This window comes from Lycium barbarum, chromosome 7, assembly GCF_019175385.1.
Source record: "Lycium barbarum isolate Lr01 chromosome 7, ASM1917538v2, whole genome shotgun sequence".
NCBI lineage: Eukaryota > Viridiplantae > Streptophyta > Magnoliopsida > Solanales > Solanaceae > Lycium > Lycium barbarum.
This window is the reverse complement of record NC_083343.1, coordinates 48,871,116-48,886,478: the sequence shown is the minus strand read 5'-3', so window position 1 is coordinate 48,886,478 and position 15,363 is coordinate 48,871,116.

Below are 15,363 nucleotides of genomic sequence, written 5' to 3'. Positions count from 1 at the left end.
AACTTACACCATTACCCCACACCTTAACAATACAATTCTCCTAAATACAAAAATTACATAAAATTCACATAAATTTCCAAATCATCCCACAACCAACATAACATTATTTTGAGTCATTAAACTTACATTTCTCATCATAGAATCCATAACGACGGCAACTAGAATGCTAACGACAATTTGTTCATTTTTCAACACACCTAAGGATGATTTTCATTCTTTTCCTCACACTACAATATTCAAAACATACTAATTAACATTAATTCATAACTTTCATCACAACATACACACACGGCCCAACACCACTTACACGGCCTCAACTTCAACTTGATTTCTATCATGACTTTCTTCCATCTTAGCATACTACAACACATATAAACCCTTCATAACACATAAAACAAGGTTAAAACTCACCTTTCTTCTTTAACTTCTCAACTTTCCTCGGATGCGGGAACGACGAAACGGATGACTTATCTTCCGAAACAATTATGCCACGTTGTAGAGGACCCTTGAATTAGTGGAGATACCACCAGAAAATAATTTTTGGAGCAATATTTCTATGGCTTGAATTTCCATGGCTTGGCCGAATTTGCCCTTCTCTTTGCTCTCCATTTCTTTTTTCTTTCTTGAAGTTTCATGAACTTGTCTTGAATTAGAAGACAACATATATATATGTCCAATCATGTGAGGGGCACATGCCCCTCTCTAGAAAATTCTCCCATTTTCTTGATTTTTCCTTAAGCTTAGTCAAAGAAGACTAATTGTCTTCTTGAAGAAGCTTTGACCCCCACATTTTTAGAATTTACAAATAGCCCCCAATACTTAAAATAAAGGCATATAATGCGCGGCCAACATGGCTCCTTCATGGATTTTTTTCCTTGAACTATGTAAAATTACCATTTTGCCCCTAAGCTTCCACATTACTTCCATTGACCACTTTGCGAATTCCCCTTTTTACCCTTAACCTTTCTCAATATTTCCATGCAATAATATTCATAAATAATATTTATAACCAACTCGTCTATTAAAATAACTTTTGAAAACGATCTCGTCCTTAACTCTCCACGACGACTTTGGGATTTCCAAATGTACAAGATACGGGCTATAACAGGTATCATGAACCCGGACTAAGTGATAAATATAGCCCTTGGCTATCATCTTCCTTGCCTTAAGGTAGGAAATAAACCTACCTTTCGGTGATGCTGCAGTACCCTTCCATTCAAGCACGGGCTCTCCCGGAAATTGGAATCGAACTACTTTCGTTCGGCAATCGACATTAGCATAGCATGATGTCAACCAATCCATACCCATAATTACATCGAAGTCTACCATTTCCAGCTCAATCAAATCATCTTTTGTCTGGCGATCACATATCACAACTACACAATTGTTATACACTTGTCTTGCTATCACGGGATCACCAACCGGAGTAGACACCTCAAAAGGTTTGATCAGCTCAGGTTTCACCCCAATACAACCAGCAACATACGGAGTAATATAGGAAAGAGTAGAACCCGGATCTATCAGTGCATATATATCACGGGAGAATATAGACAATGTACCTGTAACAACGTCCAGGGAGGACTCAAGGTCCTGTCGTCCCGCTAAAGCATATACACGGGGCTGAGTGGCACCTGAAGTAGATGCTGCCCCTCTGCCTCTACCTCGGCCTGCTGACATCTAGGGAGCCTGCCCTACCGGGCGCGCTGAGGAAGAACCAGCTGCTGAGCCTGTAGGCTGAACTCCCACTCTGCCACTCATCGACGGGCAATCTCTCATCATATGCCCCACCTGACCACAAGTATAGCAGGCATCCGAACCCTGACGACACTGTCCAGCATGTAATCTGCCGTATTGATTGCATCGCGGAACTGGGGTCTCCTCTGACTATAATCTTCCCTGAACTGGGAATCGGAAGCCCTCGAACTCTGGCCCTGTCCTGAACAGAAAGAGCGATCAAATCTCCTACCTGTGAATCGAGGAGGTGCACTTGTCACTGACTGGCCTGAGTACCCAGAATATGTCTGCCTTGATCCCCCTCTATAATCACTGTCGGCTCCCATAGATCTGGCCCTCTTTCCTTGCCTTCTATCGACATCACGGTCGCCTCTTTATTGTTGTTGTTGCCCCTCCAAATTCTGAGCATGGACCTGTATTCGGGAAATATCCATCCCGTCTTGCAAGGACGCCGTCAAACACTCTCTGAATAAATGTGGCCCTAGGCCACTCACAAATCTATGTACCCGATCTCCCATGTCGGCCACAATAGCCAGAGCATATCTAGCAAAAGAATTTAATTGCATGTTATACTCCTGAGCACTCATGTTTCCTTGCCTCAGATTTAGAAACCTGTCCGCTCTAGCTCGGCGGACCTCGGGTGGCAAATAGTGACGAACAAAAGCATCCACAAACTCTTTCCAAACCGGAAGCGGCGCGTTCTCTCCTCTTGATAATACCCAATTGTTGTACTACAACACCGCCACATCCCAGAGTCTTTACGATGCCAACTCCACGGATTCGGTCTCGGAGGCATGGACAATCTTCAATGTCCTTAACATCTCATCTACGAAACTTTGCGGATCCTCATCCGTCTTTGACCCGAAGAACTCCGGAGGATTTAGGCTCATAATATCACGGGCTTTGGTACTTGCTGCCCGGTCACTGGAACCCCCACTTTGTCGTTGTGCCTGTGTGGCAATCAATTGTGTGAATAACTGGATGGCCTCGGTCATTTGTTGACCCAAAGCAACCGGTGGAGGAATTGGGGCTGGAGCTCTTCCTTGCCCTTCCACATTAGGCGGGGTAGAAGAGGTATTAGATAAGGCCTCATTATGTGATTCGCCTTCTTCGATATTCATCGGAGGCTCTCTTTCTACCCGCCTCTTTGTCGTAGTCTTGCCCTTCTGGACGACTGTAGCCTTCCCCTTTGGCGGTATTCTGAAATCACAACACACTATTAGGGAGGATAAAATCTTATACACGGCTCTATCGCACGATCTCATGAGAAGAAAGATGGTCATTTTTCCTAAATGCCCTGTAGCCTCTTGTTTATTGATGCGGCGCGCAACACACCATAAACAAGACTCTACTAGACACGGCTCGTAGACACTTCCTAGGACTGAACCGCTCTGAAACCACTTTTGTCACGACGCAACTATGGCCGCGACGGATACCCGGGGCTAACCACCGAGCACCGCTCGCTCTATTGCTCATCTTACATATTTAATGCCCTTTTTATCACATTTATACTCAAGCGTAGGAAATCCATATTTCATATGAAAATATAAATACTCATATATACATGTGCCTTTTTGGCTATCAAAATATTTCCGACTGACAAATATATAAAAGAAGTAATGCATGCTATCTTACTCATACTCATCATCATATCATATATGAAAAATGTATAAGCTTCCCGTCCATATCGGATTGGTGTGATAATCAATAACATTAGCCTGCGTCCAGGCTTCCCGCGTCCGGGGTATCATCTCATGCCGCCCACTAGTGGTGTCTGCCCATGCCATCTGGCCATGGTGTATACGTATAACTGCCCGCCTTAGCGGTGACTGCCGGGCCAACTAAGCGCGGTGTTATATCATCATCATCATAATATGCTCATCATGGTATGTTTATCTTATCATAGTACACGCATAAGGCTAAAGATCAACTATACTTTATCGGGGTGACGTAAGGTCGTGATCCCCCGACTTCATTATGGAGCAATCATCGACATCCTGCCTCTCCTTGAAGGAATGAGCATATAAGGTGAGTGTAAGCAATAAATAGTATCATTAACATCATAGGGGTATCACATCATATGTATTAGAATTTCTATACTTTACTCATTACCTTGTGTAGCTAATTATAGACATAGACTCATCTCTTCCGGAACTTAAGAGATTCATGGATAAGAAAGAGAGTCATGCTAAAGGATTCATGCCATAGAAAGAAAGGAATAGGCTCACATACCTTTGACGTTTAACTAGGCTAGCGCTTTCTTGTTCTCCTTCGATATCTCGTTTCTACCTTCAAGAGAGAATTCGCATTTGCGTTAGTTAATCAACTATAAGAACAAGCCACTAATTCTAGGGAAGATTGGGCGGCACTTCCTTGGTTTATACTACCTTTTCCATATGCTATATCAACTCCCACACATTCACAATAACATTCACAATATCACAATCAGCAATCGCCAACATTCATAGTTCAACCCAACTACTATCCAACCATAACACTATTCACTCATTAATGACCCATTTCGTATGTCTTTCTACAATTCAAGTATCTTAACCTTCCAATACCTTAAACAACATGTTATAGTCATGAAACTTACCTTAGATGGTGGTTGAACAAGCTTTGAATGGAATCACTCCTCTAGCACCCAAACCCTACATCACTTCTTTTGGGTTTTCTTGAGAAAGATGAACTTTAGCTAGGTCTTATACACTTTATTTCATGGATTTGGTGTTATTGATCATGAATTTCCCTTGGTTTTTCTTGTGATGAAGAGTAGAGAGTATTCTAGAGGTTTCTAGAGAGAAATATCATGAAGATGAAATGAATTTTATGAGCCGGGGTCTCCTTTTAATGACTTAAAACCTATTCCGGAATGAGCAGTGACTGAAGTGCACAGTGGTCGTAAACCCACTTTACAGGTCGTATACTGATTTACGGTCCGTCCTTCACGACCGTATTTAAGCATATCAGAAATAGAAAGGCATGCTGGAGATCATGACAATTTACGACTCAGTTTACGGGCCGTATTTCGATTTACAGTCCGTATTCCAAGTCGTTTTTAAACATTTGAAGCATTTAACAGAAAGTTGAAATTTTTGAAAGGTTGGAGGACGATAGCAGTTTACGGTCCGTAAATCACTTTGCGGGTTGTATTCCACTTTACGACCAACTGGGTCAAAGTGCAAACCTGCAACTTTTCACTGTACGTTCGCGGAGAAATTTCCGAGGTGTAACATTGGTATTGATAGTGATAGCAATTGTGAAGGTGCCTAGTAGTCAAGGAGATTCTGTAATGATGATTGATAGTGGTAATGGTCGGTGGTGGTAATATAGAGCAATGGGAAAACATTAAAGTTACAAGAATTTTTTAGAGAATATCTAATGTACTCTACTTGATCTAAATGATTCATATCTATTAAGAGATAATACGTGATGCTAAAAAAGAGAAGATAAATGCACTTAATAGACTGAGAATTGGATGATTTTAGACTTAAACCTCTTTTACGTATATTTGAAAATTGTTGCATAATTACTAGATACAATATAGCAATTTCACTACTTTGTTTGTCATAACGTAGTTATAGTGTAATTTCAGTGTTAAGTTGGTTGCACAAGTTTTTTTATTTTAAATAAAACTTAATTATAAAAAAATAAATGAACCTTTTAAAATAAATTAACATCTAAATAAATTTTATGTGTGACAAAATATATGTATATAAGAAAATATTAAAATTATAAAAAAAAAAGAATTTGAAAAGTCATTTACATCATATAATTACCACTAGTTCGTTATTCCTCCTTAGAATTGGAAAAGCATAATTGTTCCCTCTCGATTAAAATTGATGCTAATGAAATAAATACATGGGAGGACAAACATGCTAAATTGTGTAATTGCACCCAATAATTGTACAAGGTGACTTTTCAGATAACCACTCAGTGACAATAAAAGGATCATCAAATTTAAGTATTATTAGTGAACATTCTAACACGATAGGTATATAAGTTCAATTCTCACAGTTTATGTCATGATCCAATTTCACTAAGTCGTGCGGGCACCTACCTTTCCCACCTCGGTAGGCGAACCCTTAACTCAACATTCATAAATAATAGAAAATAGTGGAAGAAAGTTAAATAACGTAAGTCTCACAATATAATATAAATAAGTACGGAAGTAAATGAAATTCACCCCAGTATCTGGTCTGGTCATACAAGAGCATCTAAATCCAAATACTACAAGTCTGAATAATAATACATAAGTGGTCTCAAAATCATGTCTCAGAATGGAAATAAAGACATAATAATAGGAAGAGTCTTCAGGCTGTGAACATCCTCACGCTCACCCTGAAAAGACTCAAATCAGAAATCCTTGAATATCAGCCACGAGGGGTGGAAGTGGATCCAACCTAATACGTTGCAGTCATAAAAGAATGCAGTAAGTGCAGGTCAGTACAAATAACAAGTACTGGTAAGTATCATAGACCATCTAAGACTAGCTAACGTATATAAAGATAGCAAAGAAAGATAAACACATATACAAGGTACAAGTCAACACGAATCCGTATGCACGGTACAAGTCATCACCTATGTTATAGCATCTAAACCCAACTGTGTCAAGTCTCAGTATAGCTGATCTGAACCAGTACATCACAACAATATCCCAGGAAACCAAAAGGTACAATGCAATGCAATGCAATAATATATGTGTGATGAATGCAATGCATATGCACCGTACACATGTACTCCGACCGATGGAACATTACATCTCGGTAGCACAATCCATGGGGGAACCGCGAAGTCTATGTATAACTCATCCCGGCAACAACCTCGGTGATGAGAACTCTCTCGATCCCGGTAAGAGACCTCGGGAATCGAGCACTAATTCGTTCCCAGTAAGAAACCTCAAGCAATATACACTCATTCCACTCCGGTAAATGACCTCCGATCACAGACTCTCATCTCTCTTTTACACTCTCCGGCAAAGACCTCGGAGAAGACACTCTTTCACTTATCATCATCAGTACCATAACAATGCAATATCAATCTATCATAGAAATGAGTATGAACATAATTTAATATAATATCAAAAACCAATTCAATCGCAAACAGTGCCACACATAGCACACAAGTAATATCAATAATAAGGCTACACAATATGGAATCACAATTCTCATCTCAATATCAATTAAGTAAAGTACCGCAATATCATAGCCATGATATATCACTAATCACCAATATCCGATGTCTCAATGTGACACAAGTCAATAAGTAAATAGAACAAGATAAGTCAACAATGCAACGGGTGGCTAACCCCCAACTCACACAACAAGACCCAACCTAAGACAATATCCAACCCAACTTCATACTTGAAGGTTTACATGCATTCTCTGACAATATCATCTAAACATACGCTTCGCTGATCGAAGTCTCACCATAAGGTAAACCGTAACCTACCGGGAGAGCCGAACAGCAAAGTCTCCAATAGGAAAATCTTAGTATTTCCTTTCCTTTGAGCCTCAAGATAATGGAAGTATAATCATATCTGAATCATGAAATTAGATTCAAGAAGAAACGTCATTAAACCTTACTACTATTCAAGACCAAAATCCCAACGTATGAAATGGGGTTTATGAACTAAAAAAATGAAATTAGGAATCTATAGTTCTCAATGTTACGCCCTGAACCATAGCTTGGGCGTAACACGGCACTCGGTGTCATACTGCATGTGACCGAGCGAACCACATAGCTTGCTAAATCATTATGAGTCATACATGAGCGGAAATATAACATGAAACATGATGAGCTTTAAGAAAACTCATCAAGTCGTAATAATTAATAAAATACTCGTTTAAAAACCTGAACGCGAAAATACCATGGATTGAGTCAAAGATGGCTAAGCAACTCGCATGTCTGACGTAACTAAACTGGCTAGTCTACGAAACCTTTAATCATGAATCTTGACTGGAAAATGTTCTTGCTGGGACAAGGCCCCCAGCATACCTTTAAATGCATAACTAATAAAATAAAGCTAACTGACTAAAACCCCGAATGAGATGGGTCTCACCAATGAGCTGATACGAGCGAATCCTACTGAGCAGATGCGTCGTCCTGTAAATCCGTACCTGCATCGTGAAATGCAGGCCCCCGGGCAATAAAAGGGGACATCAACACGTTGAATGTACTGGTATGTAAAGCAACTGAATGAAATAACATGGAACATGGAAATAACATCACGAATAATGAAACTGAAACTGGAACTGAAGTCTGATCACGAACATGAATACATATGGATATAACATAAGTAAAAACATTATAAGTAGGGAGAGCATTGCATAAACCGATAAAATGATATCACCACATAGGCACATGGAGTCTGGTACCTCGCCGGACCAGCAGAACTCCCACACCTTGCCAAGGGTATGAGATGAAAACGTGACATGAAAGGATCCAATCAATATAACATGAAGGAATCATCCTAACTAGGCGGATCGATCCTTATCTTACAGTGGCTAACGTAGTTTCAAGCTACTTGAGCCTTCTCGGTAATCTGTGCAACTTCCAAAAATATGAACATGAAAATAGGTGGCATCTGAGCCCGTGGTTTTCCATAAAACATGACTTGCATTATACATGGATATAGATTTACATAATATACTTGCATGAAAATGTGTAAACATGTAAAGTGTTTCATGAAAATAAACATGGTAATTAATAACTTTCAAGTAAGGACCCATGGAATGCAAAGTATGGGTTTCATGGATTATGGATAGATTCTCAATAACCAAAATGGAATATCAAGAATACAATAACGGATTAATAATAATTCAAGATATAGTGTAACATAGTACATGTACCTAGGGTTATCATGAACATGGTTAAAAATCCTAGTTTTCGTATAACATCATACTTTATGGAAGAAGTGGCGTGGGGAAGAACAAAGATGTTCCCACACGTAGATACCAACCCTACATACCTGGTAATGCTCCAAACTTAAAATAAAAATCTAAACTTGGAAGAAGAATTCCAAGGTTTGAGGCTTGAGCCCTTTAAATTGGTTTTCTTGAAAACCCTATGTTAAGAACAATGATTTCATGGTTAGATTATGAGAACACATGTTAGAATTGATTTGGAAGGGTTTAGATTGACTTACCTTGATGGTCTTGGTGTTGGAGGAGAGGAACAGGTCGTTCTAGGGTTAAGGGACTTGTAAAAATAAAAATTAGAATTAAAACCGATATTTATAGTTTCTGGTGCGACGTGGGAAATACGAACCAAAATTCAGTCAGTATTCTGAATTACGGCCCGTAAACCTGGACCGTAATTCAGCATGTTCAATAGGACAAAACACTGTAGCACCTCCTTCCCAAATACGACCATCAAATAAGGGTCGTATTTCAAAATACGGTCTGTATTTAACAATATACTTCCCCAAGCCAAACTCCATAATACACAATGATTTAGATGCCAAATTATGATTTGAAATACTGGTCGTACACTGAAATACGGTCCGTATTCTGGAGCGTAAATCCCCATCTGACAACTGAAGAGAAATTTCCAATTCCCACATTCTCTATCTGGTTTTCTAAGTCTAGAATCATGGTCAAAGTTTAAGTTATAGTTACAGGGTGTTACACTCAACATGAAATTAATGTTCTTAGGTGTTCAATTCCCATCAATTATAAGCTAGAAGAACTAACAAATCACTTAAATTCGGATTCTAGGCAAAATCCCAAAATTTGGGTATGAACCCTAACTTCCAATTCCATAAATTAGCCACTAATTAGGAAGGAATCATGCAATAATAGATTCTAATCATCAATTCCATGCTTAATGAATCTAACCCAATCAATAATTCAAGATTTAATAGCCTAGAATGAAGAACCCACAAAACCCTCTTTCAATCCACCATTTCTTAAGGAAACTAGCATGCTTAATGGATTCCTAAGGCGATTAATGGAACAAGGAATGGAAAGAAAGGTGAAAGAAATTACCATAATGATTTTCTAAAAATAACAACCTTGAATACTCCCAAAAATCTCTAAAGTCAGAGTGGTATTGTGTTACGACCCAATCGGAGGGCAATGACGGGTGGCCGGAGCTAACCTACCGAGCACCTCATGACATGCATCTCTTAATCATGTCTAAGTGGGCCACAAAGCTAACCCATAAATATCATAATCTGTAAGGGACATGAGTCTAAGATATATATATATATATATATATATATATATATATATATATATAACAGAATGTGGACTGAAAAGGTCATAAAACATCTAACTGTACACATCTGTCTACGAGCCTCTACATGGAATGCATAACATCAGAAGGATAGGATAGGACCCCGCCATGCCTATATATATATATATATATATATACACAAAAGAATAGTACCAGCTGAACCATAGCTCCGGAACAAGCGGAGCACTCCTATACAATCCCTAATGAAGCAGCCTAAGGATTTGGTCCGTCTCCCTGTCTACCTGCGGGCATAAACGCAGCGTCCACAAACAAAAGGACATCAGTACGAATAATGTACCGAGTATGTAAGGCATGAGTAACAACATAATGAAAGTATGAAGATAGCATAAGATAAAAGAGATCAACCTGAACTTCTGGATGCCTCTTAAGGCGGATGTCATGCATGCTTAGATTTTTAGTAAAAAAACACATTTTCATACATACAAATATAATACTGTAACCGGCCATATAGGCTCAGTGTTATTATAATATCATCACCATCCCGCGTTCGGGGCATCATTATAACCTGCCCACTGCAGTGGTGTGCACATCAACGTGCCTGCCTAGCTGACTATAACGCGGCTCGGTGTGAGAAAATACAGACATATATATAAAGCATGCATGAAAGCCAAAATAAAAGCTATAACTCTATCGGATTGACGTAAAATCGGTAAACCTCCGATTGTCACTATGGAACAATCATCATGAACATATCTCGCCTTAAAGGAACAATAATCATAAGATGAGTTGAATATCAATAATCATGAGACAAGGATCAATAATATAATAAGAGAATCAAGAACATAAGCTTCTAGCATTTCTAGGAATGGAGTCAATATGGATATCATTGGTATGGGTTGTATTAACGAAATCATGCCATAAGGAAGAGAGGGACAGCCTTACATACCTTGTCATCTTAACTACTTAACATTTATCCTCCCAAACTTATAAATCTACATTCAAGATGATTCATACTAGAGTTAAGCCTTGAAAACTCTAATAAGATCAAACTAGAGTAATTAATGAGCTAGCGAAAATTGGGCAACATTTCCCCTATTTCATCTATTTCCACCAAAATTCCAATACAACTCCCAAAAATAATAGCAACATCAACAATACCATAATCAAGAGATTTCATTCAAATTGAACTTAAATCAATCAAAATTTCCCTTTCAACCTCAACTCATAACTATCATCTTCAACTTAATACCTTGTGACCTCTCTACTATAATTCTCTTCCTTTTTAAGGCTCGCTAAACCTTCAAGTCAACTCAATCATAAGAAATAAGATGAAGAACATACTTACACTAGAAGAGCTCCACCTCACTAAACTTCTTCCAAGACCAAATTCACCATAACATTAAGTAGAAGCATGAACAATCATTTTCCATGGGTTAGTTTGGGTTTTTGGAGTTTGATCTTCTCTTGTGATGGTGTGGGAGGTTTTGGAATGGTGGGGACCTTCAAGAAAACTCTTATAATGTGGAGAGATAAGTGTGGAAAGTGCATATGAAAAATGGGACCTTTTGGAGCTTAAAAAGGGTTTAAAACAGCCCCACCGCTTCATGTTGCCGTGGAGATGTGGCCCAGCAAGTTGGACTTGCGGCCGCATACTCCCATAGAAACATGGGGTGGTGCTGGGTAGTAAGGTCCCTTAACAATGGGAGTTTGCGGACATTATGCTGCACAACAAACTCAGTATGCGGCCGCAAACTGACTAAAATCCCCACTTTTCGCGAAAATGTGTTCTCTACAATTCGTTTGAACTCCAATCCTTGTGGTACCTCCTTAACACTTATGCAACCTCTCATAACCCATATAAAAATCCCTATAACTCCCTATCCTAATAATGATAAACAATGTATAGCAGAAGCGATACAAAACCTTCCAAAAACATGACACCAATTCTAGTCTTCAATGATCTTGCTTCCATCAATTCATTTAACTCCGAAACCGTAAGGTACATACTTTGAATTTGTTAGATATCTTCCTTAACTTTGTAAGGGCTTCATGTTAATTTTTGGCTTACGTTAGTTTACTTATAATGCAAACGACGCGATGTTTTTCAAGATGTAACATTTTTCCCCCCTTAGGAATATTCATCTTTGAATGTTAGACTCTTAGGGGTCTTACAAAAATTTTGGCAGAGTTTCCCTATAACTATACCACTACAATCCTATCACAACAAATCAAAATATACAACACCTCACAGGGCCATAACAACAATAACAATAATGGCCTCACACAACCAAGAAACCATAAGAATAAAACATTACGCACCTGAAGACAATGGTGTCTCTCTCTGAACCTCCTCTGGGAGTGACTACAAGTGTGGATACTTGGACCTCATATCATCTTCAGCTCCCAAGTCTTTTCTTCGTTATTACCGTTTCTCCAGAGAACTTTGACTGAAGCTACAGCCTTAGTCCTCAATCTACGAACCTGCCTATCTAGGATAGCAATGGGGACCTCTTCATAAGATAATTGCTCGGTAACCTAAATATCATCTATGAGTACAACTCTGGAAGGATCTCTAATACACTTGAGAAGCATTGATAGGTGGAAAACCGGGTAGACTAACTCCAAATCTGAAGATAAATCTAACTCATAGGCCACCTGACCCACTCTGCGTATAATCCTCTAAGGCCCAATGTACCGGGGACTAAGTTTACCCTTTTTGCCAAATCTCACAACACCTTACATAGGTGATACCTTCAAGAATACCCAGTCATAAACCTGGAATTCTAAATCTCATCGGCGATTATTTGCATAAGACTTCTGATGACTCTGGGCTACCAATAATTGATCCTGAATAAGCTTGACCTTCTCCACTGCTTACTGGATCAAATATGGCCCTACTAACTTAGTCTCCCCTACTTCGAACCATCCAATTAGTGATCTACACTTCCGCCCATATAATGCCTCATACAGGGCCATCTGGATACTGGAATGATAGCTATTATTATACGCGAACTCAATAAGCAGCAAGTGATCACCCCAACTACCTCCAAAGTCTAACACACATCCCATAACATATCCTCGAGAGTCTGAATGGTACGCTCAGCCTATCCATCAATGTGGGGATGAAATGTTGTGCTGAGGCTCACCTGAGTCCCCAAACCCTTCTGGAAAGACTTCCAAAAATTAGTTGTAAACTGTGCACCCCTGTCGGAGATAATGGATACTGAAACACCATGGATTCATACTACCACCTTGATATAAAGCTTTGCATAATCTTCAATTGAGTACACAGTTCTGACAGGCAGAAAATGAGCTAATTTTGTAAGTCTATCAACAATTACCCATATGCAATCAAACTTACGCTGAGAACGAGGCAAGCCTGTAATGAAATTCATATTAATTACTTCCCATTTCTAAGTTGGAATCTCAATAGCTTGCAATAATCCACTGGGTTACTGATGCTCAATCTTTACTTGTTGGCAATTAGGACATTGAGCTACGAACTCTGCTATGTCCTTCCTCATTCCATCCCACCAATAAACTGTCTTAATATCATGATACATCTTTGTCGTTCTCGGATGAATAGAATAATGGGAACAATGAGTCTCTTCCAAAATCTAGCGATGTAATCCTGCAACATCAGGAAAACATAGTTTGCCTCGATATCTGAGAACTTCATCCATAAAAATATCAAATGGTGACTTCTCTTTCTGAGGAACTGTGTTTCTATAATAGATTAACATGGGAATCCTCGTACTGGCGCTCCTTAACCTCAGCGACCAAAGAAGAGACTGTCGAATCCTGAATAGTAACTCCCATATCGTTCGAGTCCAATAATCGAACTCCTAAGCTAGCTAACTGCTGAAGCTCACGAGCTAACTTCCTTTTCTCTGGCTGAAAATCACGTAAGCTACCCATGGATCTACGACTAAGGGCATCGACTACTACGTTCGCCTTCCGGGATAATACAAGATACTAATATCATAATCTTTCAATAGCTCCAACCATCGCCTTTGACGCAAATTCAATTCTTTTTGCTTGAAAAGATATTGGAGACTCTTATGGTATGTATAAGTATCAACATGGACACCATACAACTAGTGCCTCCACATCTTCAATGCATGAATCACCGTAGCTAACTCTAGATCGTGCGTAGGATCATTCTTCTCATGCTTTCTCAACTGCCTTGATGCATAAGCAATAAATTTACCATGCTGCATCAACACATAACCTAACCCAACGCTTGAGGCATCACAGTAAATAACATAGCCCTCCGACCCTCCGGAAGTGTCAGCACCGGGGCCGAAATCAACCTGTTCTTCAATTCCTGAAAGCTGTGCTCACACGCATCCGTCCATTGAAACTTAGCTGATTTCTGAGTCAGCTTCGTTAGTGGTGCATAAATAGAAGAAAAACCTTCTACGAATCTTCTGAAATAACATGCCAAGCTCGTAAAACTACGAACTTCCGTAGGCATTGTAGGTCTCGGCCAAGTCTTCACAACTCCAATCTTCGGCGTATCCACCCGAATACCATCAGCCAAAATAATATGCCCAAAAAAAGTCACTGAATTCAACCAAAACTCATAGTTTGAGAACTTTGCATATAACTCCCGAGCTTGAAGAACTCTAAGGACAATACGTAAATGATCTGCATTCTCCGCCTCGGATCGAGAATATACCAGAATATCATCAATAAACACGATCACAAACAAATCTAGAAAGGGCCTCAATATACTGTTCATCAAATCCATAAATACCGCCGGTGCATTATCAATCCGAACGACATTACTCAAAACTCAAAATGACTATATCTGGTTCTGAAAGCTGTCTTCGGAATGTCTTTCTCTCTAACTCTCACCTGGTGATACCCGGATCTTAAATCTATCTTCGAGAATTATTTAGCACCCTGCAACTAATCAAATAAATCATCAATTCTTGGAAGTGGATATTTGTTCATTATTGTCACCTTATTCAGCTACCTGTAGTCAATGCACATCCGTAATGAACCATCTCTCTTTCTTACAAACAACACAGGTGCTCCACACGGTGACGAACTAGGCCTAATAAAGCCTTTCTCAAACAAATGCTTTAGCTGATCCTTTAATTCCCTTAATTCAGCAGGTGTCATTCTATAAGTAGTAATAGATATTGGCTTAGTATCGGGTAACACGTCGATGGCAAAGTCAATCTCCCGCGATGGCGGAAGACCTGGAAGCTCTTTCGGGAATACATCTAGAAACTCATTAACAACTGGAACAGACTGAAGAATCAGCGGCTTTGCTTCCGTATCCTGAACCCAGACTAAATGATAAAAACAACCTTTGGCAATCATCTTTCTTGCTTTGAGATAGGAAATAAACCTATCTCTCACATATGTTGTATTACTCTTCCACTCTAGAACTGTTTCTCCTAGAAAATGAAATTGAGC